This window comes from Camellia sinensis, chromosome 6 (assembly GCF_055761805.1).
Source record: "Camellia sinensis isolate YWXY chromosome 6, ASM5576180v1, whole genome shotgun sequence".
Classification (NCBI taxonomy): domain Eukaryota; kingdom Viridiplantae; phylum Streptophyta; class Magnoliopsida; order Ericales; family Theaceae; genus Camellia; species Camellia sinensis.
This window is the reverse complement of record NC_138966.1, coordinates 161,467,196-161,488,548: the sequence shown is the minus strand read 5'-3', so window position 1 is coordinate 161,488,548 and position 21,353 is coordinate 161,467,196. Positions and strand designations below refer to the sequence as shown.

General features: G+C 38.1%; 1 pseudogene; it reads left to right on the top strand.

Annotated features, from left to right (window-relative positions):
* Window positions 1-435: 435 nt before the first annotated feature.
* Window positions 436-21,353, top strand: part of LOC145793758 (uncharacterized) — a 54,884-nt pseudogene continuing 33,966 nt past the window's right edge.

The window sequence follows — 21,353 nt, the reverse complement described above, 5'->3', positions numbered from 1 at the left end:
AGAGTTCGACTTGAATATAATGAACTAACTAGTATTCTAGACCAAGATTTTGGTGTATATCCAAGCCTTAATTACATCGATATGAGCTATAACCGGCTACAAGGTAGGCTCTCACCGCAATGGGGAGAATCCAGGCATCTGACACTACTGAGAATTGCTGGGAATATGATTGTTGGGAAAGTCCCTGAGGAAATAGTTCAGTTGAACCAACTGGTTGTTCTTGACATTTCTTCTAATAAACTTTCTGGGGAAATACCGGTACAAATTGGAAATTTAATTAAATTAAGCTACTTAAGCTTAAACACTAACAAATTTTCCGATCAAATACCTTCACAAATCGGAGCATTGTCCAATTTGGGATATCTAGATCTATCACTGAACATGCTAAGTGGTCCAATTCCAAATCAAATTGGGAATTGCGTAAAACTATAGTTCATGAGTTTGAGCAAGAATGGCTTGAATGGTTCAATCCCAAACCAGATTGGTTATCTTGTAGCCTTACAAACTTTGTTTGATTTGAGTTACAATTCACTCACTGGAGAGATATTGTCCGAGTTTGGAAAGCTTGTAAATCTTGAAAATTTGAATCTCTCCCACAACAATCTCTCTGGTTTCATACCCAATTCTCTAGTTGACATGGTTAGCTTGTCGTTCATTGACTTGCCCTACAATGATCTTGAGGGTCCTTTTCCTAATACCAAGGCCTTTAATTCTTCTCCAAAATCTTTTGCTAATAACAAAGATTTATGTGGTGAAATCCAAGGATTGAGGGCATGTAACACATCATTATCTCCCAAAAATAGTAGCCAAAAAAGTGAACACTCTCGTATGATTGTTATTATCGTCACCTCTTCCATTTACTTACTATTGCCCGTATTCGCGGTTGTTGGGATCATTGCACTTTACCGTAGAGGACGCCAAAGGAGTGTGCAAGAATACAAGTCCCAATTGAGGAATGAAAATCTCTTTTCAATTTGGAATTTTGATGGGAGACACTACAAGAATTTTCACTTTTGGCGACTAAATATTTAGCCGCCAAAAGTTAATTTTTAGTCGCCGAATGGTTTTAGCGACTAATTATTTGGTCGCAAAAGTAGTCGCCAAAAAATTGTCAGTAGAGGTAATTAGCGACTAAAATTATTTTAGTCACCAAATGTATACAATTTCCAACTAAAATTTTAGTCACCAAAAGGTTGGACATTAAATTAAACTAGACCCTTTTTGGCGACCAAACTCTTAGTCGCCTAAAGTCCCACATTTTTAGCTACTAAAATTTTAGTCGGCAAAGAGTTCTTCTTTTGGCTACTAAAAATTTGGTCGCCTAAAGTCCCACAATTTTTTGTTACTAAAATTTTAGTCGGCAAAGAGTTCCTCTTTTGGCTACTAAAATTTTAGTCGTCGAAAGTCCCACATCTTTAGCCACTAAATTTTTAGTCAGCAAAGAGTTCCTCTTTTGGCTACTAAATATTTGATCGCCTAAAGTTCTACATTTTTTGCTACTAAAATTTTAGTCGGCAAAAGTGTTTTTATCCTTTAGTTTTTGTTTTTAGCTACGAAATATTTTAGTTGCCAAATGTTTGATTTTCTTTTGGCTACTAAACTTTTAGTCGCCAAATGTCTTCTTTTTTTTTTGTTACAAAACTTTTAGTCGCCAAACGTCTTTTCCTAATTTCTTTTTATCTAATAATTGTTTAGTCACCAAAAACATGATATTATGTTTTATCGCAAAATTATAATTTCTCCACAACCTGTCTATATTCCATGCAACCTGTAATACGTATATAAACAAAATGATACATACTATCAAACATTCCACAATCTGCATCGATATACAAAAAATAAATAACTTTAAATGTCAAAGTCCATACAAATCAACTATTATCTAAACTAAAATAATAATTCCATACAAAATATATCATACAAAAATCAAAGCCCTCCGTATACAAAAAATACATTTACTACCAAGCGAAATTACCATTTGGCATGGTACAAATTACCATTGTAATCTGTACCACGACAAAAGGTGATATATGTACCACGACAAAAGTTTCTATAGACCATGACAAAACGTCCTATATGTACGCTGACAAATGGTATATATGTACCACGACAGTCATTATCTATTGATTGCCAAAAGTTTTCTATATCAGTAATAATGAACTACACAAAAGCTTAGGACGACAAAAGTATTATATTAGTTCTACACAAAAGTGAAAATTCTTTTCTATACACCAATATGGATTATCCACAAGTCCACGCAACAAGGCCATCAACAAAGAAAAACAAAAAACGAAATATTAGAATTGGTTACAAAATATCAATTCAGTCAGCCATATGGAACATGTTCTAACATGCATTTAAAGTAGAACAATCGAGAAATGTCTTCTTGGAAATAAAAGAAAGTATATATATATATATATGTATCATGTAATATTTATTCCAAACAACTGCACAAACAATCTAATATGTAATTTATTCATCCTATAAATATATAAAGGAAATTATTAGAATATGTAGATATTATTTTCATAAAGTTGTCACTTTTTAAACTAAGTGTTGCGAGTTTTTTGACAAAGTGTAAGGCGTATTCGGGGCCTGTTATGAATTTTCGCCTCCGAAAAGCTTTTTTTCGAGTAAGTTTAGGGAGTATTCGGCTCTAACTCCCAACCTACGAGCCCAAATTACGTTTCGTCAGTTCTCACAACTCCTATTTGTCATGGAGAAGATATCCATGTGTGTCACGACCCCAAACCGCCCCTAGTAGTTTGGTGCCATGATGGCCAGTAATCCGAGATTACCGAAGGCCAACTTTCAAAATTCACACACAATAGAGTATAAATATATGGGGCTCGCAAGTACGGAAGCAATACATACAATCAGATTGGTCCATAAGAGCTGTGCGTAAGTCAAATGAAATAGCAACCATCTACATATGGGTTATAACTTAATTACAAACAAAGCAAAGTACAAATTACATCTTACATATTAGTAGAGGGCTCCACAAGTCGACATAAACAAAATGTACGAATTACAGGTCTAAGAACACAGTCTGCCAGGTTACCGACATCTACTTTGCCGACATAACAATTATACAAAACACACATCTTGATCAAAGGGCTTCTCAAGCCGACGTATGCAACATACAAGTATTACAAATCGAGAAGCATAATTTTCAAGACTGCCGACGTAAATACGGTTAAGCCGACATAATCAAAAACCCAAAATAAGCTCCAGAATCACATCTAGGCGTCACCGCCTTCCTGTTCATCACCTACATATATATAGAGAAGGTGAGCTTGGATACTCAGTGAATGGTATAAATAATAAAGGGGTTTGCATGAATCATAACCGAAATCCTTTCAAAACAATACAAGACAAAACTCTATATATAACAAGGAATGGACCTCGTCCATCTAACAAATCTTCAAAGTTTCAAGGGATACTTACTAGCATCACATATTACAAATAATAACATTCCGGCAAACATATCCACGCGGTAAACCGTCCGTGGTAAAACAAGACAAAGCAAGAGAGGCATCTCAAACAAGGGTGCTACAAAAGTTTAGAGTCCTCTAGCACAAGGGACCTATGTTACAAAGGCCCGTAGCCTTTCAACACGAGAGTGTTGCGAAAGTTTAGAGTCCTCCGGCACAAGGGACTTTCAAGACAAGATGTGCTACGAAAGTTTAGAGTCCTCCAGCACAAGGGACTTCCAAAACAAGATGTGCTGCGAAAGTTCAGAGTCCTCCAGCACAAGGGACTTTCAAACGAGATGTGCTGCGAAAGTTTAGAGTCCTCCAGCACAAGGGACTTTCAAACGAGATGTGCTACGAAAGTTTAGAGTCCTCCAGCACAAGGGACTTTCCGAAAAGGTCATCAAGACAAGATCATACTTGATATACGAAATAGGGACAATTATTCATGCTTAACAAACACTTTCAAAACAAAGCAACACAAAGTCTTTATCAAAACGTATAACATAGCTTTATTAAAAATACCACTCACATAGTTCTTCACACGTCGGGGTCAAAGCAAGTCCAAGTCCTACAAACACATGGCAAAGTCCATTGAATGCACTACTCAAAACAAGTCTAGCATACATGCAAATGACCTTGGCATTCTTCAAAACTAAGTCAAATCAAATCAAATCAAAACACAGTTTCTTATTTTTGGAAAACACGCTGGGCAACTACCAGGTCTAGGCCGATGTCCCACACCTCCTTGCTGAGGTGTGGCCTCGATGGCCACATTCAAAAGCGAAGTAGGGAAAAACTGGGTTTCCCTCTTGACAACATGAAGAACATGAGCATGAGGAGCATGAAGAACATGAACACGAGGAAAATGAATGCAAAGATCAAAACTTGCTATAGCGAAAGCTAAGATTTCATGCTATGAATTCAAAAACGTGGACTTGGGTACCCATACACAAGGATCTTATCAAAACAAACACAAAAACATGAGCCTTAGTGCAAACTTTCGGATCAAACAAGGCTTTTCTTCAAGAACACATGAAACCCATTTTCTCTTTCTAAAACCAACTTTAAATCAATGCATGACGTGCCGAACAGGTTTGATCGTGCAATGCAGCTAGATGATCAGTAAGAACAACAAGAGTAGATTAAGATTCTAACCTCAAAACTCGAATCTAACGGTTCAAGCTCCAACGATCAAGCTTGGAAGTTCACTCTCTCTTGCTCAAACTTCTCCTTCTTCTTCCTAGAGTTTCTCTCTCTAAAAGGCAAGATTTGATACAAAAATGATATGTTTCTCGCGACAATCACTGACTTAATCCCTCTGTCGGGACACGTGGCATCGGCCGATTGGCTCTACTCAAAAAGGTGACTGACTGATTAGACAAGACCAAGACAAGGTGTATTCAACAAGCTAAACAGCAAGAGTACTCCGGCAAGTGATGATCTCGGATAAGGGCAAAGTTTCGGCAAGCAGGGTAACAATGACATCGGCTTGGAAGGACAACACTTGACTAAGTTGTGCCACACCTCAGTCTAGATGTGCCACACCTCGGTCTAGGTCATACCGTTCCAGGAACAAAATCACTCATGCAAGGATCAAGGATCTAGAACGCCTAGATATTTACATCTCGGCCCAGATGATGCACATCTCGGCCTAGGCGACGCGCACCTCGGCCTATATGGTGACATCTCGGCCAATATGCCAGGGTGAAGATGGAGGTCAACCAACGGGGTTCCAAGATAGTTCTAAGTGACAAAGGTCTCGAAGGTGTCTAGGCTTAAGATGACCTCGGCAACGCACCAGACGAGAACAAAGCATGCAAGCAATCATTCAAGCAAAACAAGACAAGATTTGCAAATGCACATATTAAAACAAGATCATCCACAAATGTATGCAAGTATGACTAAGTCAAAATGAGGGTTGTTACATCCTACCCCCCTTAAAGAAGTTTGGTCCCCAAACTTGAGTTACCTCGCTCCAAAAACAATTCTGGATGTCGGACTTTCATTTCCTCTTCCATTTCCCATGTAGCATCCTCTCCATAATGCTCCTTCCATTCAACTTTCACCATTGGTATCGACTTGCTTCTCAACTATTTCACCTGCCTATCGACAATCCGTATCGGCTTCTCTTCATAGCCTAAATCTTCATTAATTACAATTCCGAAATAGTCGATCACATGTAGCGGATCTCGAATATATTTCCTCAACATCGAAACATGAAATACATTATGGACTTGGCTCAATCTTGGCGGCAAAGCAAGTCTGTAGGCAGCGAGGTTAATCTTCTCAAGAATTTCAAAAGGCCCGATGTAACGGGGTGCTAACTTACCCTTCTTCCCAAATCTCGTGACTCCTTTCATCGGCGAAACCTTTAGGAACACGTGGTCCCCGACTTCAAATTCCAACTCTCTTCTTCTCTGGTCGGCATAACTCTTCTGTCGACTCTATACGATTTTGATTCTTTGCTGGACGAGCTTAATCTTCTCGGTTGTTACTTGAATTAAGTTGGGACCAAGCAGAGCTTTGTCTACTACCTCAGTCCAACATATCGGCGACCTGCACTTCCTTCCATACAGTGCTTCATACGGCGCCATGCCAATGCTAGCTTGATAACTGTTGTTGTAGGTAAATTCCACCAAAGGCAAATGTACTCCCCAACTTCCTTAGAGGTCCAATACACATAGTCTAAGCATATCTTCAAGTGTTTGAATCGTCCTCTTTGTTTGCCCATCAGTTTGGGGATGAAAAGCTGTGCTAAACCTCAACTCGACTCCGAAAGCTCTTTGTAGGCTCTGCCAAAATCTGGAAACCAGCTTCGGATCTCGGTCCGACACAATTGACATCGGCACTCCATGAAGTCTAACAATCTCATTCACATACAACAAAGCAAGTTTATCGGCGTTGAAGGTGGTCTTGACAGGCAAGAAGTGTGCTGACTTAGTTAGTCTATCCATGATAACCCAAATCGAATCCATACCCTTTTGTGTCTTCGGCAAACCAACCACAAAGTCCATGGAGATGTGCTCCTATTTCCACTCGGGAATCGGTAAAGGTTGAAGAAGTCCTGCTGGCCTTTGATGTTCTGTTTTCACTTGTTGGCAATACAGACACTGCGACACGAACTCGGCTATTTCTCCTTTCATATTCGGCCACCAAAACGTTTGCTTCACATCCTGATACATCTTGGTGTTCCCTAGGTAAACAGCAAACTTGGAACCATGAGCTTCCTGCAGAATTTTTCTTTTCAACTCTGGGATGTCGGCTACACACAACCTTCCTTCAAACTTGAGCACTTGATTCTCTATGGTGTACCCTGATCTCGGCTTTGTGATAATCTCATCGGCTACTTTCTTGAAGAATTCATCTTCCATTTGTCTTGTCTTTACTTCCTCAACAATAGTCGGCTCCACTGAGATCGCGGTTAGGCATGCCAAATTTCCAACCATCTTTCTGCTCAAAGCATCGACTACGGTGTTAGCTTTTCCTGGGTGATATTGAATCCGCATATCGTAATCTTTCAACAACTCAAGCCATCTTCTCTGCCTCAAATTCAATTCCTTCTGAGTGAACAAGTACTTCAAGCTTTTATGATCTGTAAAAACCTGACAAGAAGCTCCATACAAGTAGTGGCACCAAATCTTCAAAGCAAATACCACGGCTGCTAATTCTAAATCATGGGTGGGATAGTTCTTTTCATGTGGCTTTAACTGACGAGATGCATATGTTATAACCCTACCTTTTTGCATTAATACACAACCCAGACCCTTATGCGAAGCATCACTGTAGACATGGAACTCTTCATTACTTGATAGTAGTACAAGAATTGGTGTTGCGACTAACCTCGTCTTCAACTCCTGGAAGGCCGCTTCTCTATCCTTAGTCCATTCGTAAGCCACTCCCTTCTTAGTCAGTTGTGTCAATGGAATTGCAATCCTTGAGAAATCCTTTACAAATTTTCTGTAATAACCAGCCACTCCCAGAAAGCTACGAACCTCGGACACATTAACCGGCCTCGGCCAATTCACAACAGCTTCAATTTTACTAGGATCGACCGAAATACCCTCTTCATCAATTACATGACCCAAAAATGAAATAGTGGAAAGCCAAAACTCACACTTGTTAAATTTAGCATATAATTTCCGATCCCTCAAAGTCTGTAAGGTAAGTCTCAAATGCTCCTCGTGTTCGGCTTTACTTCTAGAGTAAATCAATATATCATCGATGAAGACAACCACAAACTCTTCTAGATATGGCTTAAAGACTCTGTTCATCAAATCCATAAATGCTGCAGGGGCATTGGTCACTCCAAAAGGCATTACTAAAAACTCGTAGTGGCCATACCTCGTCCGAAAAGTGGTCTTCTCAACATCCTCGGCTTTAACCTTAAGCTAATGATAACCCGACCTAAGGTCAATTTTGGAAAAGACTCGTGCTCCTTGCAACTGGTCAAACAAATCGTCTATCCTCGGCAATGGGTACTTATTCTTAATGGTTACCTTATTCAGTTCCCGGTAATCAATACAAAGACGAAGTGTACCATCCTTCTTAACAAATAAGACGGGTGCTCCCCAGGGTGAAGTGCTCGGCCTAATAAAACCCTTATCTAGCAACTCTTGTAGCTGAAGTTTCAATTCCTTAAGCTCGGCGGGGGCCATCCTATAGGGTGTTTTAGAGATGGGCTGGGTTCCCGATATGATGTCAACAGCAAACTCTACCTCTCTATCAACTAAGTGGCCAGGCAAATCATTCAGGAATACGTCGGGGAATTCATTAACCACTGGGACGTCGGCTAACTCAACACTTTCATTCAAATTACTTAATATGCTACACAGGTAACCTTGGCACCCTTTTTGGATTAACCTATAGGCCTTCATGGATGAAATTAAGTAAGGTGGGGATACCACACCTTTTCCCTGAAACGTGACCTCGGCTAGGTTTGGGGGTTTTAACGTGACACTCTTAGAAACACAATTTATGGACGCGTGATTTGCCACTAACCAATCCATCCCCAATATAACATCAAAATGAGTTATGTCCAATCGCATTAAATCAGCTAACAGTTCAACATTCCCAATCACAACAACACATGCTCGATAGATGGATGCAACATTCATAGATCTCCTAGATGGAGTAAATACAGATAATACATAATTAAGGGGTTCTAGTTTCCTATTAATCTTCTCGGTAAACTTAGCAGAAATGAATGAATGCGTAGAACCCGAATCAATCAATACATATGCACTTTGAGAGCAAATTGAAAGTATACCTGACACCACTGTCTCAGCATTTTGAGTGTCCCCTGGTACCAGTGCAAAAACTCTGCCTTGTCTCATTGGTCCTTTCCCAGCGTTACCTTTCTGCACGGAGCCCGAAGTATTCTCATCTTTCTTACCTTCATCAGCCTTCGTTTTTGGACAGTCCCTCACAGAGTGACCTATTTCACCACATTCGTAACAAGCCCCAGACGCCCGACACAGACCCCGAAATATGGCTTCCCACAACTGGAACATGTCAGCTTAGTACCACTCTCTTGTCTTGGGTTGCTTGAACTGCCGACGTTCGCTTTCTTCTTGGTACCAAACTGTGCTCGGCGATTGTCATAACTCTGCCTCTTCCTCTGGCTCTCTCCCGAACCCTGGTATCTGTTCAAGTTGGCTTCGGCCAGAATAGCTTTGTCCAACACTCCGACATAAGTCGGCATGTTGAGCATGTTAACCCGGTCTTGTATCTGTCCACGGAGTCCACTTTCAAACTTCCTAGCCTTCATATATTCATCATTGACCATGTGGGGTGCGTACCTTGCCAACTCGGTAAAGGCACGGTCATATTCAGCTACTGTTCTACTGCCTTGCGTCAAAGTCTGAAACTCAGTAGCCTTGCGATTCCGAACACTTAAGGGAAAATTCTTGGTGTAGAACAATTCTAAAAATTGGGTCCAAGTCAAGTCTGGATTGCTTTCTCGAACCATCATCCACCATCTGCGGGCGTCGTCATCTAGTGTAAAAGCTGCTAATGTCACTGTGACGACCCAGAATTTTTCCCTCCGCTCGAGCGGAGGATTTGACGCTCGAGCGGACTTTTGGGGTTCCCAGCAATTTTGCAGACGGCTTGAGATTCTGGGAGTTGAGAATTTTCGCTCGAGCGAAGGAGTTGACGCTCGAGCGGACTGCCTTATTGGTCTGTGCGCGCTCGAGCGTAGGTAGAAGTGCTCGAGCGTGAAAGGTAAGATTGCCCTTGACATTGTAGTAGTGTATTTGGAACCTTCTTATTTTATTTTGGAGTATTCATTGAGATAGTAATTTGATGGTAAGGTAAGATTGGACAAAAAAATCTTTAATTCGAACAATTCGTTACGTTCAGCAGTTACTATTTTGCCCTTTTCTTTTTCCATACTTCAAATTTGTATGTGAGGTTAGAACCATTGGAAAGCTTATTCTCGGGGCTTCAATTTGGACACAAGAACGACCTAAAACGGAGTTCGGATGAGAGAGTTACGCATGTTTTGAAGTTTTGGAGTCTGTGCTGGGAGCAGATACGCTCGAGCGGGAATAAGGATGCTCGAGCGGGTTTGGCGAGTACAGCAACGTAAAAACGGGATTTTGAGATCTTTTTCCACATTTTCTTTTTCCCCTCTTCTTTCCTCTTCTTCTAAGTCCAAAACCCTAGCCTCAAAACCTTGATTTCCTCTATTTTGATCAACAATCCACCATGGTTTTTGCATCAAGGATGGAGAACAAGAGAAGATCAATGTTTTTACCCGATTGGAACTCGGATTTGTGAAGGCTTCTTCTCAAGCTCACTTCTTTGCATGATTATGGAGGTAGGGGTCCTAGTTCTCTTCAATACTTACATCAAGATATAGATTTGTGGTCTTTCCATTGTATAAATGTACAAATTTGCATTTTTTGAGCAAATAGAGTAAATTATGAGATTTGGGAATTTCGGGTTTGAAGCATTGAGGGTTCAATTGATGGGTTAAGGTGATGGAGTATGACCCTTAGATGTATAATCAAGGAGAAAATTGGGATGTAAGGTCATGGTATGAGAAGTTTGAATTTTTATGAAAAACTTTATTTTCCTTGAAACCCTAGGTTAATTTGTGATGATAAATAATGATTTTGCCCAAATTGAAAATAGAATCATGGAATTGGTGGGTTGAATTATACGTGTACAAGTTTAATTGGATTTTTGAGATGTTTTGAAATAATGTTAAAAATTTGCGAATGAACTATATTATGAGCATTGTGAATCATGTTAAAATGAGGAAGGAAATTAAGGGAAATGATTTAGAAAAGTAATGTGTGACTTCATATGTGTGTAGGACACGCTTCGGGAGGAATAAATGCTCCACCAACACACGGTGAGTAATAGTACGAAGATATACATTTTATTTATCATTGATAACAATTATCACTAACGCTTTGTTTCTTGTAAGTGTTACACGAACATGTTACACGAACATTTATGACGATTGAAAGTCAATGTGAACATTGAAAGATTGGCATACATCGGTATGACTTTGAAATGACTATGTTCTGTTAATAACGAATAATAATTCTCTGTTATTTATAAGCAAACCACGTCGTTTCTGAATGAATATATGGAATTATGTTCATCTTTAAACCAAGTATCTGTATGAAATTAAGATTATTCCATTGTGATACATATGGACCTAAGGTCGTTAAGAACCTATGACAAACATGCAAATGTGTAACATTCTTATGGGACTCACGTTAGGATGTGGGTTATTCTGTCCTTATTAAGAATATGGTAATGATATATGTGGCCTCAGTTAACAGTTGTTATTATTATTATTCAGTTGTCTGCGAGACACCTGTATTAATTTGTAACCAAACTATGGGAAACTTATGGGCATTATTACATAATGGTATTCTACGAAAACTGGAATTATTTCTATTACTGTTCCAATTATGTTATGCTAAGACATGATATGATGATTCGGTCTTTAAGACTTATGAAATTATGGTATGGAGCAAAGTGTTGTACGGAACTAAGTACTACAATTATTTTTCTTAATTGTAACGGCCCCGAAATACGTGTTACAATTATTTTTCTTAATTATGCATTAATATGAAGTAATTTGAGAATATCTGTCGAAATTGGAGAAATATATGTTGGGGTTATGACTTTGGAACTGAAATTGATAATCTTAATGAGTTCAAAAACTGAAATTGAGTACATGGATATGCTAATGGAAATTTTTAGAGCCATTTGGAAAGTTTAATTAAAAATTAATTTCGTTTGATTCGTTAAGTTATGTTTGGCTCTCATTATTGTATTAAGCATAGAGTTATATATATATATATATATATATATATAAGACTTAAAGCCTATGTTTGGAGCTCAAATTTATCCTTTAAGAGACAAAAATCTGAGAGAGAAAGAGAGAGGGATAGAAACTCTAGAGAGCTTGAGAGAACAAGAGAAGAAAGGAAGGAGAGAAAGAGGAAACTCAAGCTTTGGCTTGTATTTGCCTAGATTGAGCAAGAACAAGTGTTAGTGGTAAGACTCTAACTCTTAAATCTTAAAGATCATGTGATGTAGAGTGGGATTTGTAGATTATATAGAAACTTTACATGTATTTTGCTAAGAAGATGTTTAATCTTTGCATACATGGCATCAACTCATGAAGTAATGTTTGGCAACTTGTTTTTCATGCATAGCTCTTGAGTTTTGACAAGAATTCCCATGAAAGTTGGGCTTGGAACCCTCATTGTACATTGTCAAGCTTTTGTTCCTTCTTAATACCAATTGAGTTTTGTTGCATATATGATTTGTGCATGAAGTTAGACATACTAATTTGACATGCTTTAAAAGGGTTTTGAGCCTTAATTTGTAGAAATTGAAGTTGGTTTTGAAAATGGAGGGTGTCAAGACAAAACTAGAATTTTCGAACAACTTTTCAACCTAGACCGCTTGAGCGGCCAAGCTGCAGTTGCCCAATTTGCATATTGCTTCTTCACCGCACGTGCGGCCAACAGGGCCAGTGCAATCTGTTTTTCTATCTATTTTGATGACTTCCAGCCCTCCATTTACATGGTTTTCGTACATGTTTCATATGCATTTGCATATCATATGCATAAAGGAGATTAAAGAACCGAACGAATAAGTAACGCAAGAAATGAAAGAACCGAACGAATAAATAACACAAGAAATGAAGTAACGAATGAATTGAACCGAGATAAGAAACGACTGAATGAATAAGAGTTAATATAAGAAATGCCAAGCACTATTGACCATTTAACTGTGTATAATGATAAGATATATGGTATGCTGTGTGCATTGTGATTGTAGGTCACGAATTGAGGACGACACAACCGTTTTTGGAAGCCACTGTGAGTAACAACTTTGTAAAGAGATGTTGATTATATGTATATCCTGACTGATATGATATGCTCTGTTAAACATTATTTTCTAAAATATATGAATGATTGTCTATTCTTCTGAAATGTTCACGTTGCCTTTACCCGGAGGTAACAACACCATGGTTTTATATTTATATGTTCGCGTGGCCCTTACCCGGGGGTAACAATACCGTGGTTTTATATTTATATGTTCACGTGGCCCTTACCCAGGGGGTAACAATACCGTGGTTGTGTTCATATGGCCCTTGCTCGGGGGTAACAATACCGCAGCCTCTGTTCATGTGGCCCTCGCCCGGGGGTAACAATACCGTGGCCTATGTTCGTGTGGCCCTCGCCTGGGGGTAATAATACCATGGTTATATGTGCACAGAAATCTTTGACTATACCAATTGGAACCATCGTACTATTATGCTAAGAGGTGTATTGATATGACTGTTTACAAGTACTGATAAGACTTTTTACAAGTATTGGAATGGCTGTTTACATATACTGATAAGATATGTTATTAAGCTCTGATTCGGGAATCACTGTTGAACTAAATTATTTGAATTACTGATTTGAGACATCATTCATTAACCCTTTACCTTGTTGTTATTTACTAGGCTTTAGCTCACTATGTGTATTTATGTGAATAGGTGAACGTCAAGAAACACAAGCCCAGAAGGAACCTGTTAACCGAGCCATCGTGTAAAGTCTTTAAAGTTCTGCTTGGGTGCCTCCAAGTTGAGGCTAGGTCCAGAGGACCGTTGTCTAGTTTTGAGTTTGGTATTGAGTTATTGTTATAAGTGTATATGTATATAAATGTTTTGTATAAGTAATTATGTGTGTCATACAGGGTGGGTAAATTAACGTTATGTGCATGTGTAGTTCATATAGACTCACAACTCAATGGACTATTTGTTAATTTTGTATAATGCTTCCGCTAGCCCCTAGTTACTGTATGGCTATTACGAGGCCTTTGGTAATCTCAGATTACTGGCCGGTCATGACGCCAAACCTATAAGGACGGGTTTGAGTCGTGACGATATGTCTCAAACTTTTGAATCTGTTGTTTTGTTTTGATTTGTTTGTAGATAGGTGTTGAAGCTCTGTCCAAATTATAATCACTTGAACTATTGGCTTGTGAGTTATGGTCCATTGGCTTAGTCACCGAGCTTGACAAAAACAAAAAAATAGGAGAAACTAAGGAGAGAAAAAAAATTTAAAAAAACAAAAAAAAGGTCGAAAAGTAAGTTTGAATTTCAACCCATTGGATAAACTCAAATCAAAATCTTATTTGTACTAGCCTAAAACTTGTTTGTAGTATGAGTTTAAGTCAAATAAAACTCTTAACAAGCCTAACAGGTTATGATTAAATTGCATATTTTTAGTTAGATAGAATGATGGCTTTTTATAACAACGAGCCCACCAAATGTTACGAATTATCAAAGAATTCTATTTCGTTTACCAAAAAAAAAATAAATAAATAAGCTTTTTTTTGGGGGGGGGTGAGATTTCTAATAGAAGGTCCATTTCCATATATCTCAGTCAGACTTTGTTAGAAATTGGACGCCCATATGACATGACCTTTGACCCTTTTGAACCTTATCCATGTAAGTTTTGAATTTGAATTCAAAACCTATTTTGATAACCCACTCTTGATATCTATATCTATCATATCAATTGATATGGATAGACTGATATATATATGGTTATATATCTGATTATATATTTTGAATATTATATTGATATCAGATACGTTAAGTGGTTTTCACCCATAACATTTTTATATACTCTCTCTCTAACTCTCTCCCATTATGAGAACGATCCATCCTTTGCACTGTGACTTGTGTGGGTGATACTCATATTGTGGTATCACTCCACTGCTGAGAGTTCGTTGTTCGCATTTTTGAAACGCGTGATTTACCCACAAGATTCTTCGCTTCAGGTTCTGTCATTAAGGTATGATCTGAAATTTTTATCCGCTGTGTTATACTTGATTTACATTGGTATCAGAGCCATTAATGGGTATTTTCATGCTTATTTTATGCATTAAAATATGTGTATAATTTTATATAAATATATACACGTTATATGCATGGAAATTAATGTTTTTTCAAAACTTTACATGCATGATGGTTTTACATGCTTTAATTTCAGTCTGCAAATCTTACATATTTATAATCCTTGTTTCGAAACCTTCGAAACCATATATTATTTGTTAGATTTGCATTTACAATTGATGAGATACATCAAACCCTAATTTGGGTTCGTTTTGTTTTTTTGATGGTTTGAGGAGGAAGATGAAGTACAGGATTTCTACACTTCCACTCTCATTAGAAAGAGAGTGTAATACACCTCATCTTTTATGTTCGTTAAATGTCTTTTAAGAGACCACAAATGTTTTAAATTTCGAAAATGGAGTCCGGAAGTACTAAAATTAGACCAGAAAACACCCCGGAAGGCGACGCGTGATCCGCACGCGCCAGATGACACCGTCAGTGGGGGGCACGTGCTTCCACGCACTGCGACATGCTGTCACGCGCCAGGCGCGCTTCCCACGCACTCTGTGTGTCTTCCACGTGCGTGACTTGCACCCTTCCACGCACACGTTAGCTGCGCCGATTCGAACCGCGCCACGTGCGCTGCCACGCATGAGCCGTGCGCTGAGCCGCTCGCCGAGCCAAGTCGCGCCATTTTTCGTGCTGGCTTGGCTGGTTTAATGGCTGGATGTAAGGGTCTGTTTGGTTTTTTTTAAATTCAGAATTACGTTAAATGGTCATAAGTAATTCGTTATAGCTTTATTTTAAGCGTGGTTGATACTGTTAGACTCAGAATTATATTTTTTATCTACTGTAAAATTTTCAAAATTTTATGAAAATAAAAAATATTTTTCCTGAAATAATAATTCATTATTTCTGCTTTAAAATACTTCTGAGATTGCATGACTAAGTTTCTGGGGCTGAAATTTTTATAGTAGACTACTGTAATGGTTTACTATTTACTGGTATAATTGTTGCATTTTCACAGATTCTGGAATATTTATTTATGATTTTTTGTGTGTTTATTAATTATTTAAAATTTCAGAAAATTTCAAAAGTGATATACTTTCTATTATGGCATAATCTGAATATTAAATACAACATATTGTTTTTTTTTTTTTTTTGCCTAGAATTTCTAATATGTTGTGATTCGAATAGCATGATTAATTTTTTTTATTTGTCTAAATTCCATTATTAATTGTAACATAGCATGAGTTGATTGTGAATCTACATTATGATGCTATTGTATGGAATTAGAATATTTTATCATGCTTTTAGACATGCCATAGTTAGTGGAAGGTTGTCCAGTTGAGAGAAATCTTTGTAGATTTACTCCCAAAAACTAATATTTTGCGCATAAATAAAATTAAATTTTGGATAATTGTCACCTGTGGCGCAAGAGATGATTACGAGCATTGCGGATTTTCGATCTTGCAACTTGTGTAATATTGTCACGATTTAATTTAGATTTTTTCAGCAAACTTATATTATGCTAATCAAATTAATCCCAATACGAATTTCTCTCTAAATTGACTTAGCTTATGGAAGTTAATTTGGTTGACCTAGACTTAGTAAAGATGTTCAAATGTGAGTAATGTAATCCTATTCTTTAGATGAGCAAAAGTCTTGGAGACTTTAGGTCAGACCTTAATTGAGCCAAAGTAAGGAAACATGACTCAAAGTCGTCGTGGTTTTGTTGCCTTGTTTGACACAATAAAAACTAATGTGTGCGCTATGGTTAGTGGCACGCTATGTAGTTTTGGTTGGTGAGTTTTGGAGTTATGAAATTAGTAAGCCCTCAATAGATCTGTATATGATCTTGACTATTGAGTTGCGCGGATTGACTTTGTAATTTGACTTGTAATGATGTTGCATCATTGGATGAAGTAACATTCAAGAGTCACGTCATCCAAGAAATGCGAGCTTAAATGAATTAGCCATTAAGTGTAAGATGAGTAGCCAGAATGAGCAGTGTTTTGCTCTCTATCTAACTGTTGGGAGTGGATGGAGCAAAATTTTATGCACTATAATAGTGTGCATTAAAGTATCACTTGAAGTTAAAAGATTAGTGCTTCATAGCCGAAAAATCTATTAACGCTAAGTGAAGAGATTAGCGCCAAGTGGCTGCAAAATCTATTAGCATTGCCAACTTGTCTAAGTCTGGGCACTTACTATTTCCGCAGTTAAGTGTGAGACATAAGGAGATGCTTCTTTGTATAATTCGTTAGCTAGGCTAACGTTTTTTTTTAACGTTTACCATTAAGCGCAAACGTTGTAGCATAGTAATGAAAAGGTCAAGGCCGACAAGGTTATAATGACTCTAAGAATTTGGCACATCGCTTGCGAGAGCATTGTATTGAATTATACTCTTTAGCATAATTCGCGCTTAAGTTACTTCAAGAGCTGTCATAGATTGATAGATTATTCTTTTCTTCTTGTGGATAGTAGAATTAATTGCAAGTAACTATGAAGTGAGAAACAGAGATGGCAAGAGGAGTATCATCATCTTTCAACTAGATGCAGTAAAGTGTATGGAGAATAAAATTGACTTGAAGGTGTAGGGGATTTGCACTTACTAGTTAAATTTGCGACTTAGGCGCACTTGATATCTCCATGACACCATTTTATGATCTAGTGAATATGAATTCGTCGTGAGTCATTACCTAGTTGGACCTAAGCCTTTAAAACTTGTCTTCGAGAACTCACACATTAGGATGCTTGGAATTAGTTTATGACATTGGTCATAAACCGGCAGCTTATTATACTTAATCACATTAATGAGAAGATGACATGAATGGTTTGAATAGGCCCTCTCGGCCCCACTCGCTTGTGACATCCTGCTCTCATGTGAATGTATAACTTTGTTCACAATGATTGCACACAAGTAAGTAGGAAAGCCGTAGAAGGTCATTTGTATTGGTGCATTTAGTCCACTATGATATTTGTGACTGGATATGTGTAAGGGTATGATAGCTAGCCCCAAATCTCGACACATTTATAGATTACGATACGCATCTTAGTTAAGACTATTTGATCTCCCATAAGTCAAAAAGTTTTGAAATGATTTTTTTGACATTGCACATATGAGGTCGAGATCAATTAGATAAAAGCTTTCGTGCTTTTAGTTGACCAAGGTGGCGAGTATCTATTTGAGTTTTTTTTAGAAAGCTCTGTGAAGAGAAATGGATGCTTAGAAAATTAATTATTCCTAGTAGTCAACAGCACAAAAGTGTAGTAGAGATAAGGAATTAAGTATTGTTAATGTTAGGTGGATGATGGCGCAAAAATGTTTCCCAATTGGGAATTGCACTTTAGTTTGTTGCCTATATCCCTAACTAAGTGCCTTCCATATCAGTTTTTACACTCCATTTGAGTAATGGGCTAGCGGAGAGACATCTATGGGCGATCTGTAACCGTTAAGCAGCTTATCTTTATTTTTACTTCTCATAAGGTTGCAAAGTTAAGACCTAGGGTTCTATGGCGCATTATTGTATGTTGTCTTGTAGACACATAAGGTCACGTGGCGCATTATTGTATGCTGTCATGTAAACCCTCCGGGTCATGTGCATATAAGTAAGCAGCTTTGTGGTAATGTAACTAAGTCACGTAAAGTTTTCTTAGTAAATGTGACGTGAATAGAGTTTTGGAACTCTATAAGATAGAGAATTCTAAGTATAGCGCTTTATGTAGCCTAGTTAAGAATGGAAAGAAATTTCCAATATCCTAGGGACAGTGGGAGTGATGTGCCTACTAATGGATTACTCCATTAGAGAAGAATACTCTACATTCTTAGTTACGTGGTAGCGAATGTGAAAATTTTCCACGTCATCACTGGGTGATTGAGAGGGAAACATTCATGATTGCTCCGCAAGATGATAAAGAGCCTAGGATAATGCCAAAGGCTCTAGTCCCCTATTTTTAGAAAGTGAATCAACATTGCGCAGTCTAAGACAAAGTCTTTGAGGATTAACCATTTCTATGATTTGGTTGACTTTCCATTATGACGCAAAATTGTTCTAAAGTTATGCGCAATTTGGATAGTCATTGTTAAGGCATAAGGCTCGCTAGATACCGAAAAGTCGCACCATTGAGAAAAGTGTAGATCATGAGAAGACTTCCTCCTGGAGAGTAAGGTTCTTTCGACTTAGGCTATGATTGACATAAGTTCGGAACATTGATTTGTGGACGTTGTGACCTAACTTCTCGTTGGAGAATTGGATAAGTAGATCCGTAGGGATTTACCTTCTGCTTTTATAGTGAAAAGTTGGGAGCGCAAAAAGGTTGCTAGTTCCAATAAATCTTTTACAACCTAAAACAGTTATCCAAATAATGGTTCTTAGATTTCGTTGAGCTATGATAGGCCAACGATGATCGATGAAGGCCACTGAGGCATGATCAATGGTCCAAAAGAAGTTTTTCCTTACTTAGTCATTATGAGCCAGGAATTTATAAGGTTGTCGCCACCTAGGGTGGGCGGTCCTCTGTTTTAGATATGATGGACATGGGTGATGTAATTTATATGCTCGGATGTATGATCCTTAGGGATTGTTTTGGGAGAATTCCCGATTTGTCTTCGATGACTTACATAAGGAATATCCTAGAATGATTCTAGATGCAAAATTGCAAACCCATTGACTTACCTATCGGTAAAAGCTAGAGCCTTAGCTATTGAGTGAATCCTAGAATTGTCTTTGGGAGAAACAGATGACCTATATTCCTTGATCTTTTTTTGCTGTGGGAGCCTAAAGTACGCTATGTGGGCGTATTCGGCATGATAAGTGTTATCTATAGTAAATGGTCAACTGAGTAGTTTAGAGATTGACCTTCCTCATTAGACTATGTATAGAATGCTTTACTAGTAATATATTAATTTGCTCATTGTAAGATTCTCTGCGCTAGTTGGGCGCATCTTGAATGAACGCAGATTGGTCACCAAAATATCTTTAGAGAGGTAATTACACAAGAGGTAGTGATCTTGAACCATTTCATGTGAGGCGCACATAGAGGATTCCGTTGTATATGCTTATCGCAAGAGGTGTTGATAAGGCTTATGCTTGGAATCTAGAATTGCGCAGACTGTGGTTGTGTTTTTTAAAATCGATCACTTATTTGTTGTGAGATGATGGGATGTTGACACTATTATGGTTTGTGTCATAATGATTAGCAAATGATGATGTCAGCAAGCAAGATTGGCTCACTCACATGAGTAATCGCCCTTGGCGCTTGGGAGCGAGCAAGGATGAGACTAGTGGTTTATTTTTATTTGGAGCCAATAGAGGCTTAAATTATCCACTATGTATGTCGCCTTGGTTACAACCAAGATGAGGTCGTGTTAAGGACCAAACATGGATGTTAGTACCCATTTTCCATGTTGTGCTTGTTATGATTAGCCAAATGCGGAAGGCGAGCAAATAGAGAATTCGGGTTAGGCACTAGAAAGCGACTAGACTAAGATCTATACGGTGTATCGAGTATGACGTCACTCTTTTGGAAGAGTTACTTCCCCATAACATGTATTCATACTATATGTGCTTGGCGACCGAGTAATGAGGTGAGAGAATGGATCCCTGTTTCCTCACCGTGTGAGTCTTACGTGTCATTATTGATATGACTTTCATTTATGTACCCTTTTGTGACTTTTGACTATGTCATAAGGTAAAGGGTTGATGTTCTACTACTTTGGTATGTTGCTTGCGATCATGTATGATTCGGCCTTAAGGGACATCACTGGGAAAGTGGTCAATCCTAAACTAAATGACATGAGGGCAAAGGGAAGATCATCTAGTTTTATACCACTGTTGTATACTCACTGCCGGCAACTCACATCGCTCTGAATGAGAGGCAGATTGAGTGTGAATATATTGCAAGAATTGAGAGGGTCAAACATGCTCTTTTGAGGGATTAGAGATGTTTTTTGTACCAGTGTAATTAGATGGGTCTGGGGTATATGAGAGACACTATTTCTATTCTTTTTGGGTTGATGTCTCTATGCTGGCTCATTTTGAGTTTCTAGTAAAGCGCTCCCACATGCAGGTGTTTCTCAGCGGTCGCACGGTTCATTAGCTAGTATGTGATTGTTTAATATTTGGGGAGATTGAGATAAAGATATGGCTGTGTCATGCCAACTCATGTGCGAGTGGGAGATGTTATAAATTGGGCGCCCATGTGGCATGACCTTTGACCCTTTTGAACCTTATCCATGTAAGTTTTGAATTTGAATTCAAAACCTATTTGGATAACCCACTCTTGATATCTATATCTATCATATCAACTGATATGGATAGATTGATATATATATATATATATATATATATGGTTATATATCTAATTATATATTTTGAATAATATATTGATATCAGATACGTTATGTGGTTTTCACCCATAACATTTTTATATACTCTCTCTCTAACTCTCTCCCATTATGAGAATGATCCAGCCTTTGCACCATGACTTGTGTAGGTGATACTCAT